Below are 13077 nucleotides of genomic sequence, written 5' to 3'. Positions count from 1 at the left end.
CATTTTATGGTGCTTCACTTTATTGTGCTTTGTAGATGTTGTATGTTTTATAAATTGAAGGCAAGGCCCTCCACCAGCAAAAACATTACGACTTGCTTTATGGCAATATTCACTTGGCTGCGGTGATTTGGCACCAGCCTGCAATATCTCTGAGGTCTGCCTATAACTGAGCTGGCTGGTCTGTAGCCCTTTAAAGAGCAATTTGCAGCTTGATGTTTAGCTGAGGGTAAATATTGCAACATCGAGAGCACCTTATTTCTGTACAGGTCAGCCACGCTCCAGTTTTAGGCGAAGGTAAGTCTTGTTCTCATTTCCTTTTAGGAGGGATATACCCATGGAGACGAGAGGCCAAACTCCATTTTCTACAAGATGGTTTTACGTTCGAGCTTCATTTTCTTCTTTTCAGGGTCACATACAACGGCATGCCTAGTGAGACTTTGTTTCATTGCAAATGTTTTGCTGCAGCCAGGATGTTCACACATAAAAGGGCTGCTTGCCTCATGAAAAGAGAATATGGCCCTGGAGATGGAACCCAGTTGTGTAGGCTCTGCCACAGCCTTCTCTTGGACATCGACGGACATCCCTTTCTGGGTCATGAGTTTTCCTATGTTTGCTGCTTCAGAGAATCTTTGCATTTAACTGTTTCCTGGCGTACTTCACATATTGTTTCCTCTTTATGGGCTTCTCTCACATGTCTCAGAAGCTCTGTCAATGTTTTAGCTGCAAAGGCACATCCTCGGGGACACATACAGCGCTCACGTACCTTCCCATATTGTTTCAGCCTGCTGGGTGAGGCAGTGTTTTCCACAACCTTCACGGATGCAGTTAAATAGTGGCTTGTTGGTATGCTGGCACTGCCGGATTTTCAGCAAGTCTAATTGCAACCTTCAAAACTGCATACATACTGTTTTTGCTGATTTTTTATGTTTGTGTTCAAAATGTTTCTTCAAGTTGGATTCTGTGTTGAATTTTTTATCACAGCCACTAGCTGCACAAAGGGCTTTTCTCCAATGTGGATCAGAGCTGGTAGCTCCAGCGGTAGGTAGTCTCTGACAAAGGCTTCATGGGCACAAATAAATAGTGTCTCCCCGAACCCCCGCAGGCTCACACAGGTGAACATCTGGTTTCCAGGCCTTGTAATTGGAGCTGCAGTCAGGGAAGCAGAATAACGTTCTAGGATGCGTGGGGCAGGGGTTGGGAGTGTCGGGGTGGGAGGGGCTCTCACCTGCTGCCATAACACTTCCAAGGTGGTCAGAAATGACATGGTCTGGGCACCGGGGACCAGCGGCTCCAGGATGCTGGGGGCGGGCACTCAGCCACATGCTGAACCACGTTCAGGGAACTGGCGCGGGGCCCATGCCCAGGCAGTTGCCCACAGCACCGCCCCCCACCGTGGACCCTATGCCTAACTTGGCGCAATTGCGGGATTGTGGCCCCCAAATTATTAATAAATTTAATTTTTCTTATTCAGTGGATTATTGTGAGGTCTTTCTGAAGGAATATCAATATGTTTGCTTCCTATGTGCTGCCCTCAATGTTATGGGTGTTATATAAAATCCAGTTTATGCAGTACATTGCTCTACATCATAAAACAGTTCTGAAATCTAGTTCCAAGGATATCACAGAAGAGACTGTGGACCTGTATTATCTCCAGATTAATGTGTGGTCCAGTGAGGTCCTGTGAGGTTATGTGCCTGGCTTAGGGTCACATAGCCAGGGAATGATGGCTTTCAACTCAGGTAACTCCGACTACGGTGGTTTCCTTTGCAACCAGTGTCAATGAATTCTTTATTTTGGGGTCAGGGGATTGTTTTGAATAATGAAAGATGTCTTTGAGATCTACAGCCACAGGCAAGTACCCAATATCACTCCAGCACTCACTCAACTTGTAAAGACAGAGAAATCTTCTATTGTTCTTTTCGCTCGCAGAAGCCTGTTCCTTCCGTTCAACTTTCTTGTTTTGCATTAGTCCCTGAATGACATACTGGCTTCCTGTCGTCTCAAGCTGAATATCTTCTTAGAAACACAAATAAAACATGGTGAGGACAAAGCAAGTTTCAAACAAAATCTCCAGTCCCTCAGTATGTGAAGCCTGAAGCTTGTAATCATTGTCACCCTTTCCAGACCTCCCTTCTTCATCTCAGTCTGTTTCTGTTCTTTTGTTTTTCCTTTTACACACTCCAGGAAAGAATGTTGCCTGATGCCATCTCCACTTTTTTTTTTTTTTAAAGATTTTTATTGGGGAATTGGGGGATGGGAACAGTGCTGAGGAGTTGGGGGAAGGGGAACAGACAAGTTGCTGTCCTTTTGTTCTTTAGTCTACCTGTGGAGGACGTTGCTTCACTGGCCCAAGTTGGCACCGTCATTGCGCTCTTCCCAGGTGAGGCAGATCAGTCGCCAGCTTCTGGATGGCCACTCACAGTGGCTGCCGGCCGCTCACGCTGGCTGCTGGCTACATACAGTAGCCCATGGCAACCCACAGCAGCAGGGGCTGCAGCCTAGTGGACGCCAGTGACTCAGGGCAGCCCAGCTCCAGATTGAGCAGTTGTTCACCATCTTAGCTGTGGAGGGCAGTGTCACTGGCCCTCATATGTGGGATCCGAACCGGGGCCCTCCGACGTCCCAAGCCAACTCTTAACCAATGCACCACTTGGCCGGCCCCATCTCCACTTTTTAAGTGCTTGCTTTGAAAGGGCTGATTTTTCTTTTTCTCCCAATCATATGCCTGATTTCGGTAGATCAGATGATTTAGTTGAGTTAGTGGTATATGGTCAGTGTTTCATGATTATGGCTATATTTATTTTAGAACTGGAAAAGTTTGTAAGGCAGAACTCATCTGTCTTAGCTCGGGCTGCCATAACAAAATACCTGACTGAGCAGTTTAACCAATAGACGTTTCTCACCATTCTGGCAGCTGGGAAGTCCAAGATCAAGGTGCTGGTAGGTTTGGTTGTTGGTGAGGGTCCTCTTCCTGGCTTGCAGTAGTCCCATGGCTGCCTTCTCACTGGGCTCATGTGGTGGATAGAGAGAGAGAGTGCTCTTTTTTTTTTTAAGGACACTAATCCTATCATAAGACCCCACCCTCCTCATCTCATCCAAACCTAATTACTTTCAAGGGCTCCACTTCCAAATACCATTATGCTGGGACTTGGGGTTCAACATATGAATTTTGGGGGGCACGATTCAGTCCATAACATGATCTATTTAACACAATCACATTCTTTTACTATTTAAAAATGCTACCTGTATATACTCGTACACCTAATACCAGATTGGGAATCACAAAGTTAGGTTCTGCTTCCTGCTTTGCTATTGGGAAAAAACAAACTTAATCTTTGGATTTCTGTTTCATGTATTAAAGAATGGGGTGGAATTAAATGATTCCCATATAGCACCCAGTTTAAATAATTTTGTCAAGAGTCTTAACAACATGTTACATGTATAACAGTGCAACACAGAAGTATTGCTCTAAATATCTAAAGCACACTTCAAAGACTTTTTGGTAAGTTCATTCTTTGTTACTAGTTAGCGATTTATCCATCTTTTCTGGGTTGCTATAAGTAAATATCTTTCTAGTTTCACAGGTATTGGAGTCAATTTTTAAGCTTCTGTTCAATGGATATTTTTACCATAGTTAATAATTACCTTTTAATCTTTTTTTTTAGTTTTTTTAATGCTTTTACATTATTACTCCTTTTCTAGGGAGATCTGACTTTGCTGTTTTGGTAAAGAATTGATAGTGACGGCACAGTGGTTAGAAACAAGTGAGATGAAAATCGTGTTTTATAAGGATACATTTCTGTACGTTTGTAGCTTCAAAGTTAAACATTGGTGTTGTCCCCTTTTTAAAACAAATACAAAAAAAAGGTAGCCAACCCCTAGTGCATGCGTTTTTCAAATTTTTTTCTTAGTGGGCAAAACCCAAGCAAAAATATTTAAGTTTTCTCCAAAAGACTGTTTTAAAGTAGCCCTGACTATGTCATTTAAATATGTATAAAGAAATAAAACTACACCTATGGGTTGGGTGTGACTTTGTCCTTTGTCTTCCTATCACATGAGCCCACAGTCTTTTGCTTTAACATGACCCACTTTTCAAAGATGTGATTGTGTGGGATTCAGGAGCCTGTCAGCTGTCCTTTCCCCAGGTGCTCTGGGCCAGCTCCAGGCCCCCAGACGCCTCTGACGAGGCAAGTCCCAGAGTCAATAACTCTGAAGAGGCTGCTGATCCCAGGACAGATGCCAAGATGTGCTGAGCCTCTGGGACAGATGTGGCAGGATGTGACTAATAAAAGACAGCCCTGCTGAATCGGAAGGGGAAGGGAACAGATGTGAGGGCAAGATTCAGGTGACGACCTGGGCATTACAGAGATGCAGAATGCTATGGAGGAGGGAGAACAGTAAGCTGGTATTTGGCAGCATGTGCTGAGGCAAGACCTGAGTGTGGGCAGTGGAAGTGGCAGCTTTCAAAGATTTCTGACCTCCTGCCAGCCAACTTGGAATTAGATTTCTTGGTGGAGGGGAAGGAGGAGGGAAGGGGTGGAAATGGCAGATGCCAAGAGAGATTGTTGACCTGGCAACCAGACAAAAGGATGCTGTGGCTGGCACTTGAGAGAGAGAGGGACAGAGTGGTATAGCTGGTAGGTCTAACACAAAGGGCCGAGGGCCAGGGTTTCAGCTGGTAGAGAGTGGCCTGAGGTGGCCTCTTCTGTCGACAGGAGAAAAGAGTCTGAAATAAAAGAAAAAATAGTGGCATTTAATATCTTTGGATAGACTTTAAGGTTGGCATTCAGAAGCTGGTATTCATCTGCCTTTCTCCTATCTGAGAAGCGTCACCTCTTGTAGCCATAAGGTAATGCGTTTTAATTTTGTAATCCTAACTATATTGCTGCATTTCCAATTGCAAGATTAAAGTGGTATGATTTTACTACAGGCTCCCTCATTCTCAAGCAGTGAATACTATGTGACATTTCCATGCCCCTAGAACAATATCATTTGCTGGGAGACAGGACTCACTGATTCTTTTACAGTACAATTTTGTTGCCACATAAATCAGGAAACTTCAAATGTAGCAAGTCCCTCCAAGGCTTTGCTCTCAGCTCTCCCTGAGCATTTCTTTCGTTTCACTGTTCTCTATCACCATATGCCACTAGATGTTGCTGTTACTCGTGCTTTCGTGGGACAGAAACAGAGCAGTCGGCTGCTCTTTCATGAGTGCAGCGGGGAAACAGTCTTCAGAAGGGGAGGATCGTGCTGTCTGTGCGGCTTTAAATATAAAGACCTCTTTACCTGGCCTTTTCATCCCCAAACAGACACTTCGTATATGTTATTAGGTTGCTATTAGTATTCCCCTTCCTATTTTTAGAAGTGAGAGACTGAATCAAAGTTTTCCTCCCACCCATGCACTGTCCCCTCTATCCTAACTAATTCTTAATTCTCCCTTGTAATGTTGTTTTCAGCTCTATGAGGACTATTTATTAGCAAATTAGGAAAATCACTGAACTATGGGTATTCAGAATCTATACAAGAACTCCAAATGTTTCTCTCCTAATTTCTTCTAAATCTTAGAGACTTCAAAGGCAATATTTAATTTCCTTAGGAAACAGTGATGTAACACTAACCTCACTTAGGAAAAGAATCCCGGGAGGGCACAGTGAATCAGAGTTAAGGATTCAGTTTTCATGACTTCACTCTGCTATGCCCTTGAACCCAAGGGACGGAAGTGCCTTGAGCTTCAGCTTGTTTGAATGGTGGTGGTAGACACACCATTCATTTGTTTTTCTGCCAAACTTCCTCTCCTTTTGTTAAATATTGGATACAGGTCTATCTTTTTTTTTTTAAGATTTTTATTGGGGAATTTGGGGGATGGGAACAGACAAGTTGTTGTCGTTTTTTTTTGTTGTTGTTCTTCAATCTAGTTGTGGAGGACGTTGCTTCACTGGCCCAAGTTGGCACCATCATTGCGCTCTTCCCGGGTGAGGCAGATCAGTCGCCGGCTNGCTGCTGGCCGCTCATGCTGGCTGCTGGCTACACATGGCAGCCCATGGCAACCCACTGCCACAGGGGCTGCAGCCTACGCCACCGCCACCGGTGACTCATGGCAGCCCAGCTCCAGGTCGAACTGTTGTTCAGCATCTTAGCTGTGGAGGGCAGTGTCACTGGCCCTCATATGTGGGATCCGAACCGGGGCCTTCTTGTGTCTCAAGCCAGTTCTTAACCATCGCGCCACTTGGCCGGCCCTAAAAATAGATTTTTACAGTATGTTAAATGAAGCTGTCTCACCATAATTTTATTATAGCAAGTGACAGCCAGTAATAAGTAACAACAAGATAATAACATCAAAATAAAAAGAGATAAGAAAACCTTACACAATATATCTTAAAAAGAAAATTAAGGCTATACTTTAGTTGGTGGTGCAAAAATGAATCAAATTGTTCTTTTCTGAACTTCATCTCCCACCATTTAATATGGCATCCTTAACTGTTGACTGTCTCCAACAATTACTAAGCCAATGGACTTCCATACTAGGAGTGTACCAATCTGTTTTCTTTGTAGCTGGGATGCTACAGGATTTATAGATTACTCTGCACTGGAATTTTATCCCCTGGAGCTAACTCTCAGCAGGGGGCCACATACCAGCTCGGATTCAGGCTAGGAAAATCGTCACTGAGGTGAAGTTGCTACAGACAGCTTGGATGTCACTTTAAGAATACTTGGGGTCCTCTCCTCTCCTCTCTCCCCACTTTTCCCCTTCCCCTCACCCCCCACTTCTGTTACTTCTAGTTTCTCTTCCTTTCTTTCCCTTCCTGCCTTCTGTCTGGTTTCTATATGCGTGATAGTTCAATTTATTGTAGAATTGTATTAGAGAAAGATTCATGACCCCATCGGTACTAGTTTCCTGTGGCTTTTGTAACAAATAATTGCAAACTTGGTGGCTTAAAACACCATGCCCTGATTGTCCTACAGTCCTGGAGGTCAGAAACATGAAACCAGTTTCCTGGAATGCAATTAAATTTCTTTATTTCAGGGCTGTGCCTTCCAGAGACAGGCCCTAGGAGAATCTGTTTCCATCCTTTTTCTGGCTTTGGAGCTGCATTCTTTGTATTCTTTGGCTCATGCGTGAGCCTCTTCTTCAAAGCCAGCAGTGTAGCATCTTGAAATCTCTCTCTCTGCTGAGGTTGTGACATTGTCTTCTCTCTTCTGTGTTGGATCTCTCTCAGCCTTTCTCTTGGGATAATTCTTATCACACTTAGGGTTTATCAGATAACCCAGATTAACACCCCGATCTCAAGACTCTTATATCTGCAAAGTCCCTTTTGCTGTATAGGGTAACATGATAGGTCCCAGGGGTTACAAATTGGGTATCTTTGGGGGCCATTATTCGGTCAATCACAGCTTATGAGCTGTGTCTTTGGCAATTTACTTAGTACATTTCATTTCCTTGTCTAATAGTGTTACTGTGAGCATTAAATGAAAAAATGCTTGCAAACTACTTAGCAGAGTACCTGGAGAAGAGTAAGTCCATTTTAAGTTGAAATAATCTAAGTACTAATAAATACTTTTCCTACTATTACGTATAGTTATCTTAAAGGTCATCTCCCATTCACCTTTATGGTACTTTCATCTAGCTTCTGTCCTCACTACTCTACTAAAACATGTATTTCAAGGTCACCAGTCTCCTGGTCAAATTCAAAGCCCAGTTCTTGGGCTTCATTGAATACAGTGGACCACTCACTTTATTAGAAACACACTCTCCTTTCTTGGCTTCTGCCATATCACATTTCCTGGTTTCTTCTTACCTCACTGGGTAGTTCTCCTCTGTTTCTTTTGCCAGCTTCTCCTTCTTTAACCCCCACAAAATACATATTGGTGTTCCTCAGAACTCTGTCATGAGTGCTCTTTGTCTATCTTTACTAGGAGGTGAGGAGTAGCCAGGCATGTTTGAAGATCTTAAAGAAGATAGTGGGGCGGGGATACAGATAGCAGTGGGATGGGAGTGGCATGGGATGCAGCTGGAGTGGTTGTCTGGGTCCAATTGTGCAGTGATTGGAAGATGCTTGTGGTAAGGATTTGGGCATTAACCTTACTGGGATGCCAAAGGAGGCTTTGAAGTTGGTATGCTGGGTGTGTGCTGTGGGTGAATGCCTGAGTTATTTCCTCTCTGAGATCTACAACTGATGGCCTCCTGCCTGAAAGCTGCTGAACCATTGAGCTGTTGCACTACCTGATAGCTCTAGGCTTGGGTAAAGAGGCAGGAGAGAGATACAGAACTGTGAGTGGAGCGATGGAGTTTCAGTCCTATTCCCTACATTTAGTAAGGATATGTGAATTTCCTGTCTGGGAAAAACACTGCTAATTGTAACTATAACCTAGGCAGTGTTGCAAGTACCCTTTTGGGTCAGGAGGCCCCAGGGGTGGCTGGTATTGAGGTGGGAAGGATTAGATTTGCCTTCAGCCTGGTCTCCCAGCCAAGGGACCATGTGGGGGGAAGGCCCAAAGTGCCCTCCTAAAGACCTACAAAGAGCCAACACTTGATATCTCTTTCAAAGGTAGAATTGACAAGCAGTCAATGTCCAACAGAAAAATAGCAACAACTAAAAGAAAGAGAAGGGTCGATTTGTGGCCAGGCATGGTGATCACTCAAGGGAACAGATGTCTCCTCGCCTCCTCTCTCTGTCCCTGAAGTTTAGATGTAGGGTGCTGTCTCTGGAGACCAAAGCTTTTTCTCTCCACCTCCAAACATTTCCAGTCAGTAGTGTACCCTGCTTTTGTGGAATAGGGAGAAATAGTAAGATATGAGAGCATCTTAACCAAAACTGAAGACCTGAGGGATCTTTAAGGAACTTGTACCTAGGTGGGATGGAGGTTGAAAGGGGACATTTGATAGGTATTATTTGGGAACACTGTAAAACGATTTCAGATTTACACTTAAATGACTCCTTATTCAAGTAAAGATATATTATTTAATTTTATTATTACTTTTATATGCATGACAAAACTTTGAGTTAAATGTTATTATTGCCACACTGCAGATTTAAGATGAGGTTTCATGCGATCAAGGGACTTGCTCAAGGGCACACAGCTAGCATGATGTGGTCAGGGATCGGAACCCTCATCTGCCTGACTTTGCAGCTTGCGCCCTATGTAACCCACTGTACTGTTCCATTTACCGCACTGTTAAAGTGGTTTCATGGCAGTAGCAAGTTTAAGTGGAGTTAAAAATAAATAACTGTTAGTGATACTGTAATCTCCCATGGATCAAATCACCAAAGGTTGCCAAGGGTGGAATGATGCAAATAATTGACTAACTCTGGCATAATGACAATTCCAATTTTGAAGTTAGATTCTGCTAAGACTACAGAAGGATCTATGGTACCTCATCATTTTTCCTCTGGCAGATAAACCTGTATTATTTTAACCATAGCATATGAGTATTTATTTATTTATTTATTTATTTATTTATTTATTTATTTATTTATTTTTAAAGATTTTATTGGGGAATCGGTGGAAGGGGAACAGACAAGTTGCTGTCATTTTGTTTTTCAGTCTAGTTGTGGAGGATGTTGCTTCACTGGCCCAAGTCGGCACCATCATTGCGCTCTTCCCGGGCGAGGCAGATCAGTCACTGACTTCTGGATGGCTGCTCATGGCAGTTTAAGGGCCGCTCACGCTGGCTGCTGGCTACACACGGTAGCCCATGGCAACCCAGTGCAGCAGGGGCTGCAGCCTATGCCATCGCCAGCGACTCATGGCAGCCCAGGTCCAGGTCGAGCTGTTGTTCAGCATCTTAGCTGTAGAGGGCAGTGTCACTGACCCTCATATGTGGGATCCAAACCAGGGCCCTCTGGCGTCCCAAGCCAGCTCTTAACTATCATGCCACTCAGCCGACCTGAGTATTTATTTTTGTATTGTCTATTTCCCACACACTCTCTCTCCACCTCCATCTCCCCTCCAGCCTTTAGACTATCAGCTCAATGACCTTATTTGTTTTCTTTTCTGATGTTTCACCAGCAACTGAAAACCAGGGCTTGGCACATAATAGGCCCTCTGCAAATATTCTTTGAACAAATAATTGAATCAGGGAGTGATTTTCTTAAGCTATCACCTAAATTCTACAGTAAAGAGTTAAAGGCACAAAAAAAAAAAAAAGGAGAAGAAGAAAGGCGGATGTTATGGACTAAATGATTATGTCCCCTCAAATGCATATGTTGAAGTCCATCCCCTTGTCATATGATGGTATTGGGACGTGGGGCCTTTGGGAGGTAATTAGGATTAGATGGAGTCATGAAGATAGAGCCCTCATGAATGGGATAAGCACCCCTGTAAAAGTCATGAGAGAGCTTGCTTTCTCTATTTCCTCATGTAAGGATATAATAGAAGTTGGCTATCTGCAAGCCAGAAAAAGTCCTCACCAGAGCTGACTATACTGACACCTGGATCTTGGACTTCCAGTCTCTAGAACTGTGAGAAATAAACTTCTGTTCTTTATAACCATCTATGGTAGTTTATTATGGCAACCTAAACAGATTAAGACAGGGGAGCAAGAGGAGAAAATAGGTATAGATCCCATCTGGTTATTCAAGAGTCCATAGATAGACAAAGTTACACAAGCATGTCATTACTGGCAAAGGTGATCTTCATAGTGGCTTTAGTGACTTGCATAAAAACTGTGATGTGAGAGTCACCACAAAAACCCAGCTACATCAAAACTCTTTTTCCAAATGGCCTAACCAGGTGCTGATCTGCTTCCTACCTAGCCTACAGCCTCCAAGATATGTCACTCATTTTTGTAGATGGGGTCCTGGCTGGTGTCAAAGTGAGATTTAGGCAAATGAATGTACATCATACATTGGTGGTCTTGCCAGAAGCTTCTTTCCAGGGGAGCCCAGGGTGTTCTTTGGGAGAACATTTATTCTCAAGGATATTTGAGTTTGACCTAGTAATGAAGATGTGTTGTTTGCGGGCAGGAGGAGCACATGGTCTATTATTCACGTTTGTCTCTCAGCATAACTCCTATGAAACACGTGTCTGAGTTCTGTGATGGACGTGAGTGTGTTTAGCAGATAGGAGGCTTGATGAGTACAAAGTGAAAGGCTATTGGACTCACATCAGTGTAGGGTATTGAAGTCCAAGCAGCCCTATTTGAGGCCCCATGACAGGGGATCTGATCCTATTAATGCAACCAGGGGTAGTCTTTGAATAAACTCAATAGCAGCAGTAGAGTCATTCACGAGCCAATGCGGAACACCTCCCACAGCCTCCTAAGAGATTGTGGAGGCAACTGAGGGATAAAGGGCAATGATTCATTTACTGATGTCAGTGCAAATTTCCCAGGAAGTTTACCTAGTTGTTTAAAGAAATAGAGCTACTTTTCAGAACTCATCAGTCATAAAGGCAAAATGTGTCATTGTAATAGTTTCTGGATAAACTCAGTCACCGTCACACTTTCTTTATCGTTTTATTGTAAACTGAGTGGATTAGAATTTTCCTCCCCTGTTCTCCTCAGAGTGGCATCAGTGTTCTGGCATCAGAAAGGGGCATCTGGTCCGGGCTGTTCTTTCTCCCACATAAGATCCACAAGCTGGGATGTCACTTATCCACTCTGGTCTTTGGCGTTTGGTGATTGTCCCCTACCGCCATCATTGGAGGTGTCAATGTTACCATCTGGTGGCTGGCTGCAAAGCTCTCTGTTGCAGAGGGGTCCCCTGTCACAAACGTAAAACATGTCAGGTCCCGCCTCCCCCGCCTCGCCGCTTTCAACTGTTCTGTATCATCCTAGGGGCCAGGGACACTGGGCTTCTCTCCCATGCCATTCTTGGCTGGCTTCCTTTCCTTTGGCAGTCTCAGGCTCTCTGCTATAGAAACAAACTTAATTCTGTTGCAGCTACACCTGCATAGTGCTGGGAATTCTAAGACTTATTTCCTTTTCGGAGCTCCCACCCAGGGAGAGAATATGTCTCCTTTCCACCCAGATTTCCAAATATTTCTGAGGGTTCTATTATTGTCTCCCACTCCAGGGCTAGCCAAGTCATATATTGATTATACAATACATGGTGGAGACTCAACACCAAGTATACGTATATAACACATTTTAAACGGAACCCTTGGCTTTAACTCTTTCTCTGCCAGTCTTTCCCATTTTAGAGAATGGTACTCCATCCACCACGGGGAGTTATCCTTAAGTCCTGCCTTTCATTCATTCCCTGCAGTTACCCCAGTACTAAATCTTGTCAGCTCAGCTTCTGAAATACATCCTGAATGTGACCATTGATCATCTCCAGCATGACCATGTAACCACCTCCACTTCTAGATGGTTCTATGACAACAGCCTTCTTGTCTTCCCACATTTACCCTTGTTCCTCCAATCCATTTTTTCACAAAGCAGAGAGGTTTTTTTTGTTTGTTTGTTTGTTTTTTGTAAAGATTTTACAGTCTAGTTGTGGAGGACGTCGCTTCACTGGCCCATGTTGGTATTATCATTGTGCTCTTTCCAGGTGAGGCAGTCGCTTGCCGGCCATTGGACAGCAGCTCACTGCGGCTCTTGGCAGCTTGCTAAAGCTCACGCCCGCTGCCGGCCAGCCCCACTGCAGCCTATGCCGTCCCCGGCAACTCACGGCAGCACAGCTCCAGGTCGAGCTGTTGTTCATCATCCTGGCTGTAGACAGCAGTGTCACTGGCCCTCATGTGGGATCTGAACCCGGGCCCTGCTGCTCAGAGCTGGCGTCCCACGCCAACTCTTAAACCAATGTGCCACCCAGCTGGCCCAAAGCAGAGAAGTTTTAAAAAAATATAAATATGATCATGTCCTCCTGCCGCTTAAAACCTTGTCAATGCCTTTCCATTGTACTTTACACAAAATGAAAACTCCCTACATCGCCTATAATGTTTTGCACAATCTGATTTACTCCTTTCTCAGTGAATCCCGTTTCTCTCCTCATCATCCTTGGTGTAGTCATACAATCTTCCTTTGAGTTCCTAGAAATGGGAAGCTTTTTTCCTGCCTCAGGGCTTTGCCCATGTTCTTCCTTCTTCCGGGAACGCTCACCTGTGCTGCCCATTGTGTGGCTAACTCCTTCTCAT

At 44.1% G+C, this 13077-nt stretch overlaps 1 pseudogene; it reads right to left on the bottom strand.

Annotated features, from left to right (window-relative positions):
* Positions 1 to 307: 307 nt before the first annotated feature.
* On the bottom strand, positions 308 to 1322 carry LOC109387331 (transcription factor IIIA pseudogene; annotated as a pseudogene).
* Positions 1323 to 13077: the final 11755 nt, after the last annotated feature.

Source organism: Hipposideros armiger, unplaced genomic scaffold (assembly GCF_001890085.2).
Source record: "Hipposideros armiger isolate ML-2016 unplaced genomic scaffold, ASM189008v1 scaffold_154, whole genome shotgun sequence".
NCBI classification, from domain to species: domain Eukaryota; kingdom Metazoa; phylum Chordata; class Mammalia; order Chiroptera; family Hipposideridae; genus Hipposideros; species Hipposideros armiger.
Note: the sequence above shows the minus strand (reverse complement) of the source record. Positions and strands in the feature narration are given on the sequence as shown.